At 36.6% G+C, this 23,306-nt stretch overlaps 3 long non-coding RNA genes across 4 annotated transcripts in view; 1 reads left to right on the plus strand and 2 right to left on the minus strand.

Annotated features, from left to right (window-relative positions):
• The window catches only part of LOC118164384, a 43,588-nt gene extending 29,276 nt beyond the window's left edge, over window positions 1–14,312 (plus strand). For both annotated transcript variants that reach the window (XR_004749471.1, XR_004749470.1), the window contains 3 exons: window positions 11,825–11,835; window positions 13,176–13,290; window positions 14,035–14,312. This is a non-coding gene — a long non-coding RNA (uncharacterized LOC118164384). The remainder of the gene's footprint in view (window positions 1–11,824; window positions 11,836–13,175; window positions 13,291–14,034) is intronic.
• LOC118164399 lies at window positions 8,836–9,587 on the minus strand. The gene is made up of 2 exons (XR_004749477.1): window positions 9,492–9,587; window positions 8,836–9,334 (listed from the first exon to the last, which is right to left on the minus strand). It is a non-coding gene; the product is annotated as an uncharacterized LOC118164399 (long non-coding RNA).
• LOC118164395 lies at window positions 9,587–22,947 on the minus strand. Its single transcript, XR_004749475.1, has 3 exons — window positions 22,592–22,947; window positions 16,280–16,283; window positions 9,587–9,596 (listed from the first exon to the last, which is right to left on the minus strand). It is a non-coding gene; the product is annotated as an uncharacterized LOC118164395 (long non-coding RNA).
• Window positions 22,948–23,306: the final 359 nt, after the last annotated feature.

The raw sequence follows: 23,306 nt of genomic DNA on the forward strand, positions 1-23,306 counted from the left end.
TTTTAAAACTCTTCTGTTGCATCTTTGTATCTTGAATTATGTTAGTTTAGTTATGTGAAAATTAATTACTTGATGGTTTCATTAGCATTTTGAACTGTAAGGTATTCTGAACATGACTTATTAAATATAACATACACTATTTTGATTTCATGTTTATTTTTCAAAATTCAAAGAACTGGTTTTCTTCTTCTTTAAGGTATTTCACTTATGCAAAGGCACATGACCCAGGGCTCCATCTGCCTCTTCAAGGTGTGCTCATAGGGATGTCATTTGCTGAGACAGGGGACACAGCATGAGATGCTGCTGCACAAAAAGCCCAGTTATTGTTACCTTCAGAACCCAAGATCCCAGCGATTTCTCATTTCTGCCATTTCCTTCAGCAACATCGAAATGGACATCCTAGCACTTAGCTCTCTCTGAACTGTGGAGAAAATGTTCTTATTCACCTTCACATACAATTCCATGTGTTAGGTAGGATATAATCACTGAATATGCTATGGGAGAGACTAAAGTACAAAGTGGCTAAGTGTCTTTTTCAATTGTGTTTAAATATTAAAATTTACATGGAAATTTCTTAATCTTAAAATTTCCCTGGCAGATTGTTTTCTAAACCTTTATTTGGCTTAAAACATTAATAATAATTGGCTGGCTGATATTTTTTAATGAGAAAAGTATTTCATGGAGATATGAGAGTTCATCCAAATAAATAGAATTTGTAAGAAAACGTCTATTTTAATTAAATTGACTAGATTCCATGATCACAGCATCCAGCAGGAGAAAGTTAGTCTCAAGCTGTATTTGCATTGTTTTACAACTAAACCAAATTAAAAGAAAATTGTTTTCTGTTTGAAATAATGCACTGGGCAAATGTACATGGCAAGGTTTCAGTAGTTGGAAAGCTGCAGGTGTGTCCTCTGTGAGAAGAGATCAGAGGCTGCCCCCATGCTGGACAGAAACTGTTTCAACCAGCTCTGATTGACCCACCATAGGGCACAGCTGAGCCCACCAGTAACTCTGGTGACACCTCTGTAACATACGTAAGAAAGCATAATGAAAGAAATAAAAACACTGCACAGGAGCTGCGAGAGAGAGGAATAAGCAAATGCGAGAGAACCAGCCCTGCAGACCCCAAGGTCAGCACAGAAGTAGGGCAGGAGGTGCTCTAATCACACAGCTGAAGTTCCTCTGCGGCCTGTGGAGAGGCCCCTGGTGGAGGAGGCTGTCCCCCTACAGCCCATGGTCCCACATGGAGCAGATCTCCACGCTGTAGCCCGTGGAGGAGCCCCCGGTAGAGCAGGTGGATGTGGCCTGAAGGAGGCCACGGCCCATGAAGAGCCCCTGCAGGAGCAGGCTCCTGGCAGGAACTGTGTCCCATGAAAGGAATTTCACTTTGGCAAAGAGTATGAGGAGGGAGGAACAGCAGAGATTAAATGCTATGAACTGACCACAGTTCCACTCCCCATCCATCTACACTGTTTGGGGGTTGAGGTAGTAGACTCAGGAGTGAAGCTGAGCCTGAGAAGATGGGAGGGTGTGGTGAAAGTGCTTTTAGTTTTGTTTTTGTTTCTCGCTATCCTATTTTTAATTGGCAGTATGTTAAACTAATTATCCACAAGTCAAGTTTGTTTTGCCCAGGATGTGAGTTTATGAGTGATCTCTCTGTACTTCATTCAATCCATGAGCTATTTGTCTTGTTTTCTCCCCTTGTTCTGCTGAGGAGGTGCAATGAGAGAGTGGCTTGGTGGGCACCTGGCAGCTACCCAAAGTTAACACACCACAACGAAACTTTTTTGTCTCAGGTATTTATATGGGGATTTGTATTGTGAAATTTTCCAGAGAAATTCTCATGAGTGCTAATCAAACGTGAATTTTCTTCTTTTTTTAAAAAAAAAATAATAATAATAAAAAAATGTTGCCACAGAAGATAAAAGCTAAATAAGCTATTTTTCTGAATGTCTTTTCTTCACTGTTCTATAACTAACTTGTTAAACAATTACACATGCTATTGCACTTAGGGGGGTCTTAACTCTGACTAGTATCAGTCCTCTGTTGACTCCTTCAAGTTAGAGGGCAGAGAATCATGTCTCCTAATTTCAATGGACTTTCTATATGCCATTTGAAAGACTGTTTTTGTTTAATTTTTTTTCCTTTGCTCTCTGTCTTCAGAGATAAAAGAGCAGTTATTTCACCAGTTTGACTTTCCTTAGTGTAAAGCACACTAGAAACATATTGGAAACTACTTCCTTATCAACTGCTCCTCTCTCCAAATGATTTCTCAAGGGAGAAAAGAGAATTGCAAAGAAGCTGCTGATGCTACATTTCTGAAATATTTCTGTAAGCAAAACATCTGAGAATATTACAGCAGTATTTATTAGCTTGAAAGGGAATGTGGAAGGGAAAGACCACAACAAGGCCCCAAACCAGATGTATTATTTTAGTAATGCAGTTCAGTGTATGGCTGACACTTTTCATACATACTTTTCAACCACATACATACATACTTTTCAACCTGACCACCATCTGAAAATAATAGTGAATATAAAACAATTTGCATTCACATAGGTAGGAGTGATGTTCTTCAAGCACAATACGACCCACTATCCTTAATAAATCCTACTAATAAATTAAAAGCAATTTGCACAAATAGTCACAGTTGGACTTGATCTTATAAGATCCTCTCCCCTCCTCTCCTCTTTCGACATCAACATGCCATGCCTTTTTTCTATCTGAAGGTCGTAAGTAATGTTTAATTTATAAAAAAAGCACATTTCTGAATTAGAACAGTGTTAATAAAAATATTCTCAATATGAAACAATAAATATAGTTTCACCAAGTGTTATTTCCACGCTCATGTGTGATTTGTTTTTAGTTTTGGCATTCTGAAAATTAAAGACTGAAGAGATATTATAATAGCAAAAGATAAAATATAGAACAAAAGACAAAATCAAAATACAAGTAAACTTTGAATAAATCACCATAATTTCTTCATAATTTTGGAGTACGTATCAACATAGTACAACATGTATGATCCTGTATTTTGGTGTGAACGTAAAATTCCCATAAAATTACTGCCTTTTTTAACATTAAATTAACTGAGATTACATATGGACTAATAATTTTGCTAAATTCTTCTTTTATCAGTCATGAAATTGTAACAACAATAAATAAATAAATAAAATAAAAAATATTTACTGAGTCCAAAATAATAGAAAACATTGGTATTGTTTTATAAGTGTAATTGAAGTTACTGTTTTCTATTGACATGTTTACCAGTTGCTTTACTTTGTTCTTGGCTGGAAAACAGAGCAGTCTGGTGACAAAAAGCACTGCAACAATGAAAAGGTAAAAACCCTTCTCTTGCATTAATATGTGTATTTCACGTTTCATTTCATCTACTTTAAGTACTCATTTACCAGATATTTCCTAATTGTACTTCATTAATAACTAGCAAGCAGCATTGAAATACATGCTTAAAAAATCTTATCTTTGTTTTCCTTTCCAAACAAAAAATATGACCATTAGAACCTTTCTTGAGAATAGAAAGATTTTTCTAATTAAATACCCATACTAAAATTCACTGATGTCAAACAGATACCTAAGGCCTAATTTTTTTTCCACTTGGAAATTTTGAAGTCTGTTAAAGAAAAAGGACTTTTGAGAAAACAGCCTTTAGTTAAAATTTTGTTAATTTTGCAGAGTTATTGTCACTTTCTTCTTTTATATAATTTGATAATAATTTCTGATTGAAGGCTTTGCTTTTAAATAACAGCAGCTGCCAAGATTTCTGGCTTAAGCTACTGGCACAAATATAACAGAAAAGCACTGAAAAGTCCATTGGAATTGAACAAGATTGGTTAAAAATTCCACTTTCCTTTTAAAGATTTTAGTTCCACGGGTGAGCTTACTTGGTATTTATAAAGGAAACAGAAACATATTTTTCCAAGCTACACTTTGACATTTGTAATGCCAGTTGCAGACACTGTCCTGAGACAGAACAGGGCAATTCTTTTTGTTTGCTCTGATTCTACAGCTCAGTGAAATTTAGAGAAGTTGGGAAACAAGGAAAAAGAGAGCTATAAAACAAAGAAAAAAAAGTGTGATTCCAAGAAAAAAAAAAATCTTAAAAAAAAGAAAATGATGACAGCAGGCTACTGGGAAAGTAAATATATTGTGATATGCCAAGCAACTTCAGAAAAAAAAAAAAAAATGTATTTTTTGTTTTGTTTTGATGATTTCAAATTGAGTTTTTTTTTTTTTTTTTTTTTTTCTAGATGATAATTAATAAACAGATCTCATAATGTTGCAATTTCTACTGGAAAGAAATTATATCTGAAATATAATTTTTCTACTAATTTTCTCTTAATACATCATATTTCTTAAATCTTTATTTGTTTGCAGCTTTATTGCATTCATCTTTCAAGAAGTGATTTACTTTTATATGAAATTAATATTTTCTTAGTATTCACAGAATTGACAAAAATATTTGATGTTGAAACAATGTTACTTTTCAGTGTGTCTTAACCAAAATACTGCAAACCATGAAAAGTTTAATATACTTTCCCAACTAATAACACTGAGATATAAAAATGACCATTTTAGTGGAATCACCAAATGGTTCTGCCATGTAGCCTTATCAAGCAGACAGTATAATAGATACACGTTCTACACAGAATAAAAGTATTGCAATAGCTGAAAAAAATGCAATAAAAAATTCAGTAACATAATATATTTATACCAACAGCACTTAAGTATCTGGTCAGGAGATGTCTCACCTAACTCTGGAGGTCTGCAAGACATCTGCATATTAACCTTTCACTTTCAATTTATTTTTTATATCCAATGGAGATCAACAGTCAGTAGAAGATGGAATTTATGTGACCAGCTATAGACTTCTACTTTAGGAAGATATGAATCACAAACTAAGTGCCTGTTTCTCTCTACTAACAATAAAAGAAGCCTACACAAATATCTCAGTATCTGCTTAATACTGATGTAAAAGTTAAAAGAATCATCATTTACTATTTTATTTATGTAGTTTTCCACTACAGTAAATTCAGGCACTGGATTATTTACAAGGATTAAAATTGGAAGTGCATGTTTGTGTGGCCATAGGAATCAGATTGTTTTATATGAACTGGACTGCAGGCAAAACCTATATCATAAAACACATAATAACTAAGAAATATAAAACTCACAGTAATTGATCTCTCAGTATACAGTCATTTTCAAGGTTAGTTTGAACCTATGTTTTATTAGAAAATGCGTAAAAGAACATCTAGAGTATACTATAATTTGCCAGTAATGCCAAGTGCTTTTGCAAAGTGACTTCATTTGGAATAGAAGCTTGAATGTGTAAAGCAGTACACAGAATTTGGTACACAACATGGCGTATCCAGATATGGTCATTTAACAACCATTATTCTTGAATAATTACACTCCACTATGTATCGGAGAGTTTAACAAATTGAAAATGGGAAGTTTAACAGATATTATCTTCCATCTGCAACTATGGCAGACACAATAAATAGAAACATTAAACATTTAAAAGCAGACATAAACACTGCCATGTTTGTGCAAAAAATCTTGTCTTTTCTGATGAGGAATGGTAAGATTAAGGCAAATCAGGCAAGAGTAAAATCAGAAAAAAAAAAAAAACAATCAGTAAACGTGAAAAGCTGACACAAAACAAGGACAAAAAGAAAAAAAAAAAAAAAAGTAGTAAATTAATTCAAACTGGTGGATGTAGGGAAGACTTCATTATATGGAAAAAAAAATGCTAATCATTCTGAAAACTAACTGGGTTAGGTAGTTCAACACTTAACAGAAATTCCAAACGGTTGTTTGGAATTATCTAACAGTCAGATGGGTTCATTAACAAAATCATTGTGTCTAAGTTCCTAAGCACAGAGATGATATATGTGGTGAAATGATAAACCTCTGCTCATCTTTTTAAAACCACAGACAATCAACAGTAAGTTTGGGGTTTTGTAAGTGTGGTGGTTTTAGCCAGCTGGATAGCTGAGCTCCACCACAACCACTCTCTCACTCCTCCTCCTCAAAGGGAAATGGGGAGAAAATACGATGGAAAGGGCTCAAGGGTTGGGGTAAGGGCAGGGAGATCACTCAGCAAGTATTGTCATGGGCAAATCTGATGCAGTGTACGGAGATAAGAGAAATTTATTACCTCTTGCTAACAAGCTAGCGAAGTGAGAAACACAGAAGACGTACTAAAGTCTTCCCCCCATCCACACTCTTCTACCTCCTCCCCCCAAACGGCACAGGGGAATGGGAAAATGGGGGTTGTGGTCAGTCCCTAATGCTTTATCTCTGCCTCCCCTTCACGGTCACTCCCTTCCCCTGCTCCACATGGAGTCCCTCCCACGGGATGCCGTCCTTCCCAAAATGATCCTGTGGGGGCTGCCCACAGGCAGCAGCCCTTCAAGAATTGCTCCAGCATGGCTCCATACCACGGGGTCCATCCCCCAAGAGCAAACTGCTCCAGCACGGGTTCCCCACGGGCGGCAGCTCCCGCCAGACCCATTGCTCCTGTGTGGGCTCCTCTCCAGGGCTGCAGCTCCGGCCCGGGGCCTGCTCCTGCAGGGGCTCTCCATGGGCTGCAGCATGGAGATCTGCTCCATGTCCATGTGGGACCCATGGGACAGCCTGCTCCACCAGATGCCTCTCCACAGGCCACAGGAGAACTGCTGCTCTGGTGCCTGGAGCACCTCCTGCCCTCCTTCTGCACTGACCTTGGGTCTGCAGGGCTGGTTCTCACTCATCACTCTCCCAGCTGCTGTTGCATAGTACTTTTTCCCTTTCTTAAATCTGCTCTTCCAGTGGCCCAACCAGTGTCTCTCACTGGTTGGCCAGCAGCAGGTTCTTTTGGAGCTGGCAGGTCCTTTTGGAGCTGGTTGGGGCTGGCTGTGACCTAACATGGGGCAGCTTCTGGATTTGGGTCAAAGAGGTCACCCCTGCAGCCCCCCACTACCAAAACCTTGCCACGTAAACCCAATACAGTAAGGAAAAATAAAAGGCTAAAATATATAAGGAAAGTAATCAAATAATTAACACTGATGTGACAAACCTTAACAAAGAAGATCATATTTTTAGTAGGCTTGTATTAGTATAAAACTAGTTATAGTCAATACCTGTTTTATATTAAGAATTCCTTATAATAACAGGAAAAATGTTATTACCTAGAATGCCTTTTCGCAGCAGCTCTAAATATAAGTGTGAAAGTCATTTAAGCAAGCTGAAAACTTAGTAATTTAATGGCAATTCTATACATTCTGTATCACAAAAATAGTTGAAACATTATTCTTTATCCAATAATTTATGTCATATGAGTTGTTTCTGTGTAGTGATAGTATTTGACAGTGCACAGTGTTTATGTGTAGAACTTCAAACATCACATAAATTCTCATGTGATTCTCAGTAAGATCATACTGATCTTAATTATTTGCTACTTAAGTACTAGCTAGCCTATTCAATTTTATTTGTCTCTAAAAAGATCAAGGTATTACAGTTGTATATTCCAAGAAGAGCTGCCAATGTCCTATGAATAAATTAAGTAACCTGTTATTCCATCTGTAATAGCATGTAGATTCTACAGCAAAGAAATCTAACAAATATGGGGAAACTGGCGGTTTGCTCAAAAAGTTAAGACATTAAAATGGTTCATGGATGCTCCTGGGTTTCAAGTTCTCTTTTTGTAATATACTGTGTTAACTCTTTGTGGGGAAAAAAAAAAAAAAAAAAAAAAAAAAAAAAAAGGAGAGCACCTCTGTTTCAGGTGCCTGATTTGGTGATTTGGGAAGTTGCATAAATATAAATATTGTCTGTAGCACACTTCATCTCAAGAATTTTGTGTAACTCAGAGGTAATTAATAAAGACATGGCACAGTAAATAAATAAATAAATAAATAAATAGTTTATAAGTTCAGAAACAGGAATAGAGGAAACAGATACAATGAGATTTATTTAATTTGTATTTACACTTTCTGGAAACACTTTTCTTATTTACACTTTCTGTAAACAATTTTGCTGTACAATGTAGAGGACAACATATTTTGAACCAAAATAGGGTTCTGTATCCACATGTGTATGATATTCAACTCCTATACAGTTCCAGGTGCAGTGTTTCTATCTGTGTATTCAGCACTAATTGGACAATAACTGCAGAATACTAGTATATAAGTGTCAATTTACCGAGGCTGGTACTGGGTTACACTGCCATTTTTTCTCTTGGCTGAGCCTGCTTCTGGATCACAAGTACAATCACAAACAGGTTCAGCCCCGACCTCAGTGTCAGTATGTTTCATACTGGACAGCCAGAGCATAAACTTCTCCAGCTACCCAAAACCAAATGAGAAGCAGCTTTGCAGGGATGTAAAGAATTATGAATGTGAACTAAGGGATATCACTGAAAACAATTACAAGCCCCCCTTCTTTTTTCTGTCTAGCTTCTCTTTTTCTAGCTCTTGCTCTCCCCACACTGGACATTGTTTCTGACTGGCAACCTGTGAAGGAAGGAGGATTAATAGAAAAATTAATGCAAAATCAACAGACGGTCAGCCTGCTTTAATTAGTTATTTTCTTATTGTAATTTAGTCTGATGTGCAAAAAGTAACTGTAAAAGCATTATTTCTTTATATATCTAGATACTAACATAAAAATATCATTAAAAAATCTTTTAGAGACTTTCTATTATGTCTTGTAATTGAAGTAATGGTTACTCTACAATGCATCCACTGCACTAGTACACATTAAGCAAACATTAGCAAAGCCAGAGAAATTTCAATGGAATGGAACAGTGTTATATGCTTTTTTTTTTTTTTTCCAGTGTTATCGTTCAACCCAATAACAGCGTTGAATACACTTCAAATTCCTACTGGCCCTGAAAGATGTCACAAGAATTTGTCAGCCTGGCAACAAATCTCACACCACTTTACCCCCAACACCGTATCTCAGCAGCCTCACAAGTTGCTTTGTGACCCTCTGTCAGACCAGAACAACACTGTCTCAAAAAAAAAAAAAAAAAAAAAAAGTCCCAGTGCTGACCTTAATGGCACCTCTTCAGTTCACCAGTTTCTGCTCTTGCATTTCTCCTACCACAAGCAACTTTTCCCTGATGGAGTCTCTTTCCCAGCACACATTCCCCAATTTACTCTCACAGAAACTTCTCTCTGTATTTTAATCTCCCAAAGCCTGGGAATACATCAGTATTGCCAAGATGTTTTGGACACACTGGTTGCTTTTCTGTGTGGCATTAGCTCCATCTCACCCCTGCTGGTACTCCTTCTGTCTCTGTGTAGATTATCCCACAATGATCATTCTTCACAGAATCACAGAATCACAGAATAGTCTAGGTTGGAAGAGACCTCCAAGATCACCGAGTCCAACCTCTGACCTAAGACTAACAAGTCCTCCACTAAACCATATCCCTAAGCTCTACATCTAAATGTCTTTTAAAGATCTCCAGGGATGGTGACTTCCTTCTTCCTTCCCATCTTTCTTCCACCTGATGAACATTGTGTCCACTAGTGGTGCTGAAATTACATTTAGAAAAAGGAAAGGTGCCTTTTTTATTTAATAAGCTTAAGTTGGAGAAAAGACTTAAGCATATGTCTAAATTCATCCACTCAAATGTACTCATTAGCTTCATGGGATTATAGAATAGAATCATGGAATCAGAATCATTTAAGTTGGAAAGGACTCCATATTCTATGAACTCCATATCCAGAACATCCTCCATATTCTATGAACTCGGCAGTAACAGTCATAGGAACCCATTTTTTGGTCCTTAAATGTGTGATTATGCTCAACTGTTACATTATTGTTGAACTTTTTTTTTTTTTTTTTTTTTTTTTAATATACATTACAAAGTTTTTGAGAATGGAACAATGGAACTGCCTTTATCCCAGCTGTAACTTAACTTAAGAGAGAACATAACCTCTGGATGAATTTAGTTTTAGAAAACTGTCACTGATTATAAATGAGTACAAGCATAACATAAAATGTCTCACATACTAATGGAAAAAAAAAAAAAAAAAAAAAAAAAAAGTTTATATTTCTTACGTTTACCCTGGAGAAGGCCTTTACTTTTAGGACCTTGCCCTTACACTATCATTTACACATCACATTTTACTGCTAGTGCAAGTATTATCACCCTGTAAGGTTACTTGCATTTGCATGCCCATGTTATATTGTCAAGTGACATTTAGCAGCACTTACTTTTTTGGCTGCCATTTCCTCATCTTGCATAATACATTTTTCTTACATTAGAAGCTGAGGCATAGGAAAATTTTGAAGTTTGAGTGCACCTGTGGGATGACAGCATGATAGACATCTGTGAAATAAATGCAGACTTATGGTGAGCAGGTTCAGCTGCAACCCCCTAAAATGGCATTTTATAATATGGCAGGCTTAAATGGTAGAGTGTTGAACAATCACAGAAAAACATTACATCATGTAAAACTGTAGTACATGGGGGAAAAATGACAACAGTGTGCAGAACTGCAGCTGATCCTGCTTGCCATATGGTGTGTCATTCACAGTAATAACACTTACATTCCCTCAGTAAGTGCCCTTAAATATCAGGGAGTGAATAAGGCAGTACACAGATTGCAAAAGGAATTTGTAATCATATACATTGTGAACTTTGTACTTTCAGGAATCATTTTACCCTTCCGTTAACAGAATACCCTTTAAAAATACATCTTAGTACATTCCCAAGGCTCAATACTTTAAAATCCACTTGTGCAAATGGTTAAAAGCAAGACCTCCTGAGTAAATATGAAATATATATATATATATATATATACACCCAAACTGTGAACAAATAACTGCTATCATTCTCCCTTCCCCCTTCAGGATACTGTGATTTTCTCACCAATAGAATTTTCTTACATTTATATATTTTTTCAGTGGGTGCTGTTCTTTGTGATCCTGTTGATAAAACAGCTACCTGAAGTTGTTTGGATGAAAGATGATAACTTGCTTTTTATCACAGATCTATGGTAAACTGCTTAATTGTTCATTATTTCTCACAATGCAAAATCTACAGAGCACTCAATGCAAGTTTCATGCAGCAACTTTGAAATAAACAAAGGAAGTACTTTGTCATATCACGTCCATAATTAAATTGTGGAACTCATTGCCACAAGATGTTATAGAAGCCAAAACTGTAATTAGATTCTTAAAAGGGCTGAGGATAGGCCCATTGTCTATATTGAACACAGAAGTCTGGAGCCTTCATCTCAGGAAGTCCCTCAGACTCTAGCTGCTGCAAGACCATGTTAGAGAAGAGCTGAAGGTCTATAGGCATACCTCTTCCTCATACTCACATCTACTAAAGAAAGGATGCTGGGGCAGATGAATCCTTCAATCTGCTGTTTTATCCAAGTATTTACGTTGGACTGAGTTCAGATCCAGCACTGGATTATTCAGTGATATCCTGGGTCATTCACTGGATGCTGAAATTTGGAAAAAAAAAAAAAGAAGAAGAAGAAGAAAAAGAAAAAGAAAAGAAAAAGAAAACAAAGCCAGTTTACCAAGATTTTATTTATTTATTTATTTTCTGGCAAAATACAAAAGCATACATAGTATAAGGTAAACCCAAATCATTATGTTATATATTCTTAGTATCAGTGAGTTTTTAGAGATGAGCAAGTCACTATCTATTCCGATGTTACCACAGGGGACAAATTTATGTCCCTTATTTATTCCAATTTTGATATTGTTTGCTGAATCTAATATCTTTGTCATGTATCCTCCAGTTCATGTGTGTGTTGGAACCGCCCATGTTATTTGGAATCATGATCAGATGACTGGAAGGTAAACATAAATATATATTTTTACTCTTTGTACTTTCTCAGAACTTTTACCCTGACAGGAAAATAAGTATCTTTTTCCATCAGTCACTCTGTGAGTAACCAACCATTCTCATAACTTTATGGGTACTGCACCTTGTTACCTAAGCAAAAACCTTATTGGTATATCTGTAAAGTTCTTTAGCACCTTTCTGATATAACTAGTGTGACAAATCAGTTAAAATGTGCATCTGAGAAAAAATCTGCAGTGACAGAGAAAAAGGCAACTTGACTATACAGGTTTTTTTTCCTTTTCTAAATTCTACAGAATATCCATTCTCTCAGCATCAGTAAAAGAAGCAGACATGGGTTGAGATTCAGGATCTGAGACCTTATGAGATCTTAGAAGGTGCAATGTGTTCAGTATGCATACCATCGCTTCTGAGATGGTTCCTGTAGCATGATGTCTAGTGTATTTTCTTTTCAGTTCTTTGGCAGATTTTTCATTTTTTTCTTTTTCTTTTTCTTTTTCTTTTTTTTTTCCTAACTTTACAATGTAGCAAAGTATACACTCAATAAAATATAAATCTCAGTGTAGGGCATTTGGTAACACTTCCTTGTTATTTTTCCAACAATTTTGACCTTATGCACGAGTCAGGACATTGTTTTTTTTCTACTGACTTTTTTTTACGAGACTTCAATTACATAGCAAATGAACTAATACTCCTACTAACACTTTTCATGTCCCTGCTCACCATGTGGTTTATGGGAACTTCACTCATTTCAACTTTCTCCCACAGCTTTTGTGACCCTGAGAGTTTTCTCTGATCAGTTTGTAGGATTACATTTTTACTAGCTATTTCCTCTGAAACAACAGGTCTCTTCTGCCAACATTCCTGTCATCACTTGTAATGCACAACGTTGGGGGATGCCTTTCTGAGTTTCCCTGTTGCCCTTTTCTGCAGTGTAGTACAGTATCATTTGTTGCTTCTTTCTGTTCTGCCTTGGTGATACACTGACTGAGCCAGAGCAACTGACCTGATGGTTTCATCATCTGGGACTGCAGGCTTGTCTTTTCAGTCATGGTAGTTGGTATCTGGGGATCAGGGTCAATATCTGCTCTTGGCAGAGTTTTTACATTTCAGGGTACTATCTCTTCTGTGTGATTTACTGGTAGTTTCTCAGGAGTTGACAAGAGTGAGCTTCAAGTACATTTTCTTCAGCTGTAACGTTGGAAGAAAATGTTAGTCAGAGTAAGCAGATTATCTAAACAGAGCTTGATGAGTCTGTGTCCAGGCTCATTGATCTTTCTTAATCCATGTTTGCTTAATTCATTCTAATCCACAACCTTTGCTCCCACTTTAGCTTTTAGATGCCCCACATTTAGCAGCACATTATGCCTCAGCGGAGTGTCAGTGAGCTAGGACTCCGGGATACTATCATCTGTGGCTGTTGTCAAACGGAGGGGACCTGGATGGTGGTAAGATTAACTGGTGTTCCTTTAAGGAAGATTAAAAGAGTAACAGCTGTAGAAGGCTTTTATCTCATTAAGGTTAGAGTTCTATATTTATGTAGAGGTGGCAATGATTTTTTGTTTTTTAAAGGTGATCTTCAAAATGATAAAATAAATAGAAATTGAATGGTGGAACACAGCTAACATGTCAGCAATTGTATTCTGGCATCACAAGCGTTTCTGAGACAGCTGTATCATCATCACAAGAGAGAAATTCACCTTGCGGGTTACAACAAAGAAGTTTGTGAAATACATAGTGAAAGCTGCATGTTTTTGTATCCTGAAAGTACTATTTTCCTGAAAAAAAGAGAAGACGTATCTATCTATCTATCTATATATGCATATATATATAGAGAGAGAGATTTCCAGATTGAACCAATTAATATTAAGTATTTTTTCTATTGCAAGGTTTCTCCCATATTAGGACGTAACAGTGAAATACTGAGTGATGTTATATAAAAGCATTTGAGTTGACCTTTCGCCTTAGAAATGCAGATAATTTTAACTCCACATTATCACTGTGAATTGGTATATACAGCCTCCTTGAAAACAAAAGGGTTTTCTCTTTTTTTGGTTGATAGACATGGTGTACCTTTAATGTATATAAATGATATGCTCTCCTGCCTGTTTTCATATGCACAGGAGAGACTTCAAGCCATGCAATTGTTGTGTACTTTAAAGAGCTATTAACATATGTATTTTTCATCACAGTGAACTTAATTGAAATGAGATTTGGACAACATAAATTGAAATGGAGATTTGGAAGAAACACAGGTAGATCTGGAGCATCAAATGTAGATGAAAACATTGAACAAAATGGTTTTGAAAAGTTACATGCAATGACTCTGCAAGCCCTGGGAGTAGTTCCACAACAATTTTTCCAAAAATCAAGGTACTTGGATTCCCTTGTTATGTCAGCCTGGAGGATTCCTAATGCTGTCTCTCAGAACAGGCTAATGAACAGAAGAAGCCAGATGATGGATTGGAAGGTAAGGAGATGGTGTGGGGAGGTGTCTCTTGATATTAAACCTCTTGTGTATTGTATGCTCAAGAATATAAGCATAACGGAGCAAAAAACAAAGGGTAAAGCAATCTGGATATATATCCTTTGCAGACAAGCTTGGTTTTAGCTTCTGTTCTCTGGACTGCTTCAACATTCAATCCACTGAGATCTAATGTAAAATTCATACAGTCCCTAAGATCAGGTTTTATAATTACTGTCTCTCTGTCAGGCCTATGCTCTGGCCTTTAAACTGTGGTATCAGATTTCCCCTTGCCCTGTTTCCTTCACTCATGATTCTTGTTCTCTTGGCTACATGTTTGACATATTTCAGCAGCAGACGTGGTGGGTTCCCTTTTCTGTTTTGCATCACCCCATGCTCTGTAATCAGATAGGTAAATGCCTAACAGGTAAGCTCTGCACTGCCTAGGTAAAAGCAATATGAATTCTCTTCTCCATTTTCTTCTGTTGCTACTCTCATCTCTTGACTCTGTTGTGGTTCGTATTTTGTTTCATTTTTACCCTGAAATGGCTGTCATCGCTAAGAATTGCAATTTGTACAATGTTACAACGACTGAGATGCAAAGAGAAATAAAAGTCAGAGTTGTAGCCCAAATTAATCTAATTTATCTACCTATCTATCTATGGATATCTAAAATGAAGGACTTAATTAAGACTGGAATTGCCCTAGGTTTCTCTATAGTTAGTACAGCAAAGTAGGCTTCTCCAGTGACAATTTCACTCTCTGGTGAGAGTCAGAGATTCTCCAGAGAGACTCCATAGTCAACTTAGATTATTAAATCAGGTTTTAAAATTACAAAACTGCAAAAGTTAGGTTGGAAGATTTATGGAAATTTTAATCTAGGTGAGATTAATTCCACATATTAAAAAAAATAATAATTTTAAAAAATCACTATTTCTTACTATTTGTGGTACTGGTAGATCTGTATAGAAATGCCTGACTTACATGGGTTTCTTCAAGCTCATTAGTGTTATCTGGGTATCAATGAATTTCTTTCCCCATCTTAGTTTTGGTCTTAGCTTACAGACTCTGTGTAAATGTTTGTTCTCTTCTGACCCATGCACTTGCCTCCCAAGTTAAATTCAATCATGCTTCGATGGAGAGTACACTCCAACAAATGTTTTCAGTAGGAACTGAAATATAGATGAAATATAGAATCTCATATAGATGAGAGGGGTTTTGATCCCCCTGCCCTGAGCTGTCCTTCCTACCAGGCTTGGGACTTTCCTGCACTCTTCTATGTCTTTGATCACCCTGTCAAGGTATGTGATACATGACTGCATTTTCATGCCATAACATATATATGTATATTTATATAGATATGCATAAACCATATAGGACCCAGAAAGGATATAAAGCCAAGAACTGCTCATTGAAATGCAACTAATCTGTCCAAGAGGGACTACTTGAGGTTGTCTGCCACTCCCTGGGGTGGATGCAGTTAGAAGAGTAGACGTAGTCTGATTTGCTACAAATTGTACCCACAAGTTTTCTGCATCAGAAAATGTGGCATAGCATCAGGGTGTTCTCTTACCCTTCTTTTTTCTACTTTTTATTTCATAAAGCTTTTTCTTCTTGTCATTTTGTTGTAAACTCCTTGATGTGGGGCTTTTTTTGTTACAGGCTTGTTGAGACCCTTTTCATTCAGCAAGGCCATAAAAATAATGTATTTCTATGCCCTAATTAAATAAGCTGTAAACTAATTTATCTAGCCCAACGAAACATATTTATATGCATAATTTTATTTGGGGGAAAAAAAGTGCTTTCAAAGAGACAAAGGCATGAAAGTGGTTTTGTTTTGTTTTGTTTTTTAGTCCCAGAAGGAAAAAAAGTGCAACAATTCATTGTACACAATCTAACACACAGTTATTTCCTTTAGAAGATCTTTCTGGATGCCTACATATACAGAACATGAATACACTTGAAGAGAAAACACAACTTCTTTATAGTGGATTTCATTTAAGCATACTGGAAACATAACTTAAACTTCTGCATTACAAGAGAGAGTGCAAATGAAGGTAAATAATGAAATTGGCAACATAGCTAAAAATAAGAGATACTTCTTCTGCCTGCATTTCCTTTGGAAAGTATTAGCTAATTATATCTAAAATGGAATGAGAACATAATTCCCATTGTTTTGACAAGCAACAAATTGCACATTAACACCTTGTAAAAAATATTATTAAAAACAGTTGTCCTTGTCTTCAGTTTGTTCTTTGTAAGAATAAAATTAATTTGAGGCCCATCATTCACAATATGTGCATTATAATATCAAAGCAGAAATTTTAAAACACTGGGAACTGCAAATCCTGTACACCCTTTGCACAGAGGGAGAAATTTGGTCCTGTAATAAGAAGATAAAAGGAGAAAGTATGTAAAGTCTATGATAGCAGCATGATCCCTTTTGGTAATCAGATTTTCAGTCGTGATTAATTTGAGTCAGTCATTCTACTAACAATATTATCCTGACTATAATCTAAGCATAATATGGTTTTCATTCAAAAAAGTAAATTACAGATTGTTAAGTATTTTTTTGTTGTTGTTAGTTGGCTAATTAAACTGAGTTGCTCGCTTTTTTTTTTTTTTCCCTTAAAAAAATCAGAGATGAATTTCAGTACTGTACATTTAAACACATAATCTTTCATCCCAAATCCAAATGTGCTTCACTTTACAAATATTAATTTGTACTGTAAAAATGATCTCACAACAGTCTGACAAGGTATGTTACTAGTTGTTTTTTCAATACTGTTTTTAGAGTAAAATTTTCACATTGTTTAACAGAATCTAAGAACCTCACCATCTTACAGAGACCTTTCTTAGTAAAGTGACAGTACTTCCTGTTAACACAAAGATCTGATCCTTGCAGTAACCTTAGTGAAAGACAATAATTCCAATTGAAAATAGGAAGGGTTTTTTTTCATCAACTGCAAAAGGCTCAGGATTTCATTTACAGGATTTAACTCATTAACACATAGTGGTAAAAATGTCAGAGATGGATATAGAAAAGGAACAGTTGAAATTATCAGTGACATGTATTCTATAAGCCAGAGAGATGCAAAATGTATCCACACAGAATTTTGACATGTAGGTTTAGTGGTTTTCTAGTAACATTCTTAATCTTAATTTTCTCTTTAAAAAGTCACATGTATAACATTGCTTCCTTCAAACATGAGACCAGAAGAAATGCTGGATAAATTTTGATCCTGAAAGCTAAGAAATCTACTTTCATGGGGATGCTGCAGTGGAAGTCTCTGGTGATTACAGCTAGTCATTATAATCATACTTCAGAGTCCATGAGCAAATTCAAATGAGTCAGGAAGGCAAGTGTGACTCACAGCAAGTGAGCATGCTGCTACCATACGTGGTATATACTTTTTATGCTCTTATGTATAGGCTCTTTAAAAAAACAAAACAAAACAAGAAAAAAAAAAAAAAAAGAAAAAGGAAAAAGGAAAAAAGAAATAATTATTTTTGTCTTTTTAATCCAGGTCTAAATTCAAATAACTGAAACCAAAATGTGGCCTTCATAGTTAGTTGTAAATTTTATTTTTAAAATAGGCTATTATTGCTAAAGATGTAACAAAACCAAATCCACATTGATCTTAGTAATGCTATACTCAGTACTTTGTATTAATCAAAACTATGCACTGAGACAGAGCACTTCAAATGCATGACTAAAAAAAGAAGCATGCCTACCTGAAATAAGGTCCTTGGATACAGTGAATACTTTGGGGTATTGCTTCAGGCTCTTTCAGAAATCAGAGATAAGGTGCTTGGTAACTGAAAGGACTGAGTCAATTATGTTAAAAAACAGTGGAACACTCATAAAGTGCACATAACAGCTGCATGAAATAGCAATATGCTATTATTACAAGGAAAATAAAATGGATTATAAATGAAACACACAGAGGATTTTTATCAGCAGAACAATTGTTATGTATTGAGCAATCAGAAACACCCACTTGGAAATCCTTAACGAAGTGCTTAACATTTTATAAATAGAATTTCCAGGGAATTCAGAGATCAATACAACTGTCTAGCCACTTTCCACCTGTCTGGAACTGCCTTCCAATAAGAGTAATGGAGGGAAACAACTTAAGTATCTTTAAAGTGGAGCTTAATACATTTTTGAATGGGATTATAGGATGCAGGAGAGGCTTCTTAGATCAGGGAATAGGAATCAATGACCTGGGCGGTCTTTTGTTATAATATCTTGTGCTTCATAAACCTTCTTTGTTGCTTTGTTTCCAGTAAGCATAGATTCAGCACAGAAGACAAGTTTCAACAAAATACCCTATTCTTTGGAAGCTGTTCTAGCTGATAGCACTACTTCAGGTACACTTAATCTTAAGGTAATTCTAGTATTAACTGTGTATTAGAGGAGTAGGAATCCAGGATTCATGAGTCACTATTTATAATCTGCAGCAGATGTGTATAAAATCAATAACTAATGAGCAGTAGGGTCTTGCAGTGAATTAGGAGCAGAGTGTGAAAATGTCAGTTGCTCTTCAGTGTACCTCTGCCAGCTGAGATCAGATGAAATTTCAACAGTTCTTCCTCTGTTCATCAAAACTAGATTTTATATACACCTGCAGTGGGAAGGCACACCAGAAAACTAGCTACCTCTGTGTTTAAATCCCTGTTAATTCACCCAACAAAACCATACCTGTAAGCAAGCATGGACTATCTATATAGAGAAGGAGATCTCAAGATCAAGCACAGAGTCATGTGAATTCTTCCTCTTCAAGCAGGAAAAACACTCAGTGTAAATTCTTGGCTGTTTTGCTGCAAGTTTGTCATTATGGTAAGAAGTGATACAAGGACAATATTAGACTTTGCTGTATCTCTTAATACTTACTATTTATTGTAGTCCCCGGAGGCCCTAATAGGAATGATGACCTGATGTAGCACAGCTGGGAGGCTGATGGGGGCTGCAATAGGAGCAAATGCCACTTCTGATCTTACCAAGGAACCCAAGGATCACTTACTGCTTTCTAACTTCTGTAGAGGTTGCAACTGCTGAGAAGGGACAGGAGAGCACTGCTATCGCACTTGGTGGGTTTAAGGGCTTTGTGCTGGTGATGCTGGAACTCAGAACTTTAGTCTGTCCATGAGTCCTTTAAGGAGTCCTTTCCTTGCATGGTACATAACGAATACACACTCATTATTGAAGTGGAATTCAAAAAAAGATGAGGACTGTAACATGCAGACTGCTTTGAAAACAAAAAGGTATATTTTCTTGTCTAAGCATTTCAGTTGTCATTCAGAAGCATGTCACCTATGTGTAAACCTGACCCTTGTAACATTTCCAAGGTCAGAGAGACTTAGGACAATGTGCTCTGTAAAGGCTGATTGCACAGATTTAAGCTGCTTGAGGTCTGCTTCAACTTATCTTGCCAATTTTTCTAAAACTCTGGGGGGAGAGGATATTGTGTACTAAAACTGATTCATTCTACTTCCCTCACTTTTCTCTTTACCCTTTCTGGATAGCCACCAAACTATTCCTTTGCTGTCTGGCAAATATTAAAAGTATTTCATACTGTTCACCAATTATTTTTCTGAAATAATTGATGTACACTTAATATAGGCTAGAGAAACAACTATGGATCAAATGTTTGGCTGTGCTCACTGAAGATTAGAAAATGGTCTAGCTCCCAGTTTTAGTTAATTGAGACCTCTCTTCTAAGCTCTTGCTTAGTGCTGTGATGTAAGTGTTAGAAGTTAATCCTTTAAGTTCAACTATTCACCTACTCTCTTCTTATGTCAAGGAGCCAGAAGGCATCTTCAAAGATTTATCTCATTCTGTTATAGATATTTAAGATGTTTCAGATAAACTGCTCTCAGGAGGTTCCTTTTTCGTCTCATAGATCTAAGCACAGTAGGTTACTATGTCTGATTTTAAATGGTGCTGATTAGGTGAAATGAATTGCACAGTGTAAAGAAAAAAAAATGTAGAAATGTAATTTACCTGTTTCACCCAATAAGGGATTGCAAATAAAATGCTGGGATTTAAACAAAAGATTTGTCTAGATGCTGACATCCACAAGCAGATGGTTGGCATTTTAATGAAAAAAAAAGTACCCCAAAATACTGGTGTGTAGTCTGTGCATGTCTTGTGTCAGCATATAGAAGTAATGAGTCAGTAACTAGAAATGATGTATCTGATAAAATGGTCAATTTAGTATATGAAGTAGAGAAACAGAAATCCTGTTAAATGTAAAAATTTCTATTTATAGAATTATACACTACTAAAATGATGGAATAAATATCATGAGGATGTTGGTTACACATCTGTGGTTGTTACAGTTGTAAACTTAAAAAAATATCTGGTAGTAGGTGGTTTTGATTAGGATTATCTTTCACATAGCTACATGGAATATACACTTCTACTTAAAATTTACTAATTTCCTTATCATATTCCTGTATGCTGTGTGAATTTCAAACTGATCATTCAAACCCAGAAAATTCTTCTTGAAATCTACATTCCACCTGGTAAAGTTGTCTGAACATAATGAAGAGAAGTGTTCAATTTTAAATATATGCCATAAAGTTGGCTACTTGAGCTATGTTATATAATACCTGAAAAATGCACTTTAACGCTTTTATCTGATTACCATGAATGATTCAATAAAAAACACCTTAAATGCATAGAAACTGGAGATCGTATAGCCTAACCCAGCTGTCATGCAATTTATAAATACAGAAGCAACTACCCACATCTGTTCTCCTATTTTCTTTTTTCGATTTAAGAGGGAAATTGACCTTACAATCTTCAACGTGACTTCAGGTCATTGTTATTAGTGATGAGAAAATGCTGTGTTCTTCTTTTGACTGAGTCTGGCAAACCTCCCAGATATTTTACAATCACAGTATAAAAGCTCTGAAATGCTGTACAATATTTTATTTTTTTCAGGTTTAGACACTTGTTGTAGTAGCCTGCACAGCTGGCAAATAGAAAATCTTTTTGCAGGGAATCTGTGCTCTTTTTTCAGTTAAAATGATTTCCCCTTTGAAACCCTGTAGTTCTAAAATAACTAGGCTGAAATAAATAAGCTACAAGCTCTTTCTTTTAGGCAAAGAGATTAGTAATTTTCATTTACAGAGTATGGGTAAGGTAAAAGTATCATTATTTTGGAGGCTTTGGGAATAACAAATATTCGTGTGGAAAACTAGAGCTGCATTGAGCCTTATTCTCAAGAAACCGTGGTTCCACAAACACAAATATATGGAATGTTCTCCTCTCCATGTATAAGGAAAGAGAAAATTCAGTATTTGTCTGCAAACTTCCTGTTAACTGCAATATTATTCATGCATAGTTCTTTGTTGTTGTTGTTTTTAAGTCTAAGGGTAAATAGTAATAATAATAATGAGTTTGAGTATCCCAATGAAAAAAAAAATTATCATATTATAGCATCATCCAAGGGACCTCCTGTGGTGGTTTTACCATGCTAGGCAGCTGAACACCACAACTGCTCTCTCACTCCCCCTCCTCAGATGAGGAGGGGAAGAAGTAAAGGAAAGAACTCACGGGTTGAGATAAGGATAGTTTAATGTCCTGGTTTCAGTTAGGTGTTTAGCTGCCAGCTAGGTTAAACCACAACATTTAATTAAAGAGCAAAAAATATATTATTAAGGAAATATTGTTATTAGTTAAACAATTCAACTAAAGGGAAAAAAGGGGAAAGGGAAAGAGGGAGGGGGAAAGGGAATAACTAAACAAGACAAGTAAAGGCTATGTGGAAGTGCAGAGGAAAGAAATTACTCTCTACTTCCCACAACTGAGCGATGCTTGACCACGTCCTTGAAGCAGGGCCTCAATGCACATAGCCGGTGTTCGGGAAGAGGACAGAGGTTTTTGCAACGAGAGCCCACCCCTCCCCTCTTCTTCCTTTTTCCACCTTTTATTGCTGAGTGTGACATCATATGGTATGGAATATCCCTTTGGTTGGTTTAGGTCAGCTGCCCTGCTGATGTTTCTTTCTCACTTTTTGGTCCACCCCCTAGGAGGGTCAGAGAGAGTCCTGATGCTGTGCCAGCACTTCTGAGCAGCAGACAACACCGGTGTGATACTACTGCTGTTCCAGCTACAAGTGCAGAGCGCAGCACTGTAATGGCTGCTGCAGGGAAATTTAACATCCCAGCCAGACCCAGTACAGCCTCCACCCCTTATTCCATAACATTTGTGTCACTCTCAGGTCCCCTATACTCTGGCATATTCTCATCATCATTGTTCCTTGTTCTTTAACGAATTGATAGGTAGGTACATCTTTACATTCTATAAGTCACTCTTGGAAAACGTCCATAAGAACTGTTGATGATTTAGTCTTAATCTGCCAAAGTGGTCACTCAGGGCAGGTGGAGCTGGATGTCTGGACGCCAGCACCAGCTTAGCTCAAGTCCTTGTTGCACTTGCCCAGTTCCTTGCAAAGTTGACCTGTCATTGATCTTGCAGCGTCTTCCTACAACATATAACTTAGATTACAGATTAGTTTTCTCCCAAAGTTAGATCTCCTTGAGGCACACACCTGATATCCCCATCCTTCTGCATTACCCACCAGGTATACCCTGGTCCTTGGGCGAAGACAATCCCATGAGTGGGTTTGCCTTTTCCCAAGACAGGAGCAACCCACACCACCTTCCCCATCCACTTTCCTACATGCACTACGGGGACTTTAGCTCCCTTCACCGTGTGTAGGGGTTTTGTTTCAGCAGGACCAGCACGGCTATCAGACCCCCTGTTATTAACTAGCCAAGTGGCTTCTGGTAGATTTATGTCCCACTCTTTCCATGTCCTAGCACCCAATACTCTTAACATAGTCTTTTACAGTCCATTGTACCTTTCAACCTTCCCAGAGGCTTGTGGGTGATAAGGGATGTGATACACCCACTCAATACCATGCCTCTTGGCCCAGGAGGTGAACAAATTTTTTCGGAAATGACTCCCATTGCCAGACTCAATTC

This window comes from Oxyura jamaicensis, chromosome 1, assembly GCF_011077185.1.
Source record: "Oxyura jamaicensis isolate SHBP4307 breed ruddy duck chromosome 1, BPBGC_Ojam_1.0, whole genome shotgun sequence".
In the NCBI taxonomy this organism is placed as follows: Eukaryota; Metazoa; Chordata; class Aves; order Anseriformes; family Anatidae; genus Oxyura; species Oxyura jamaicensis.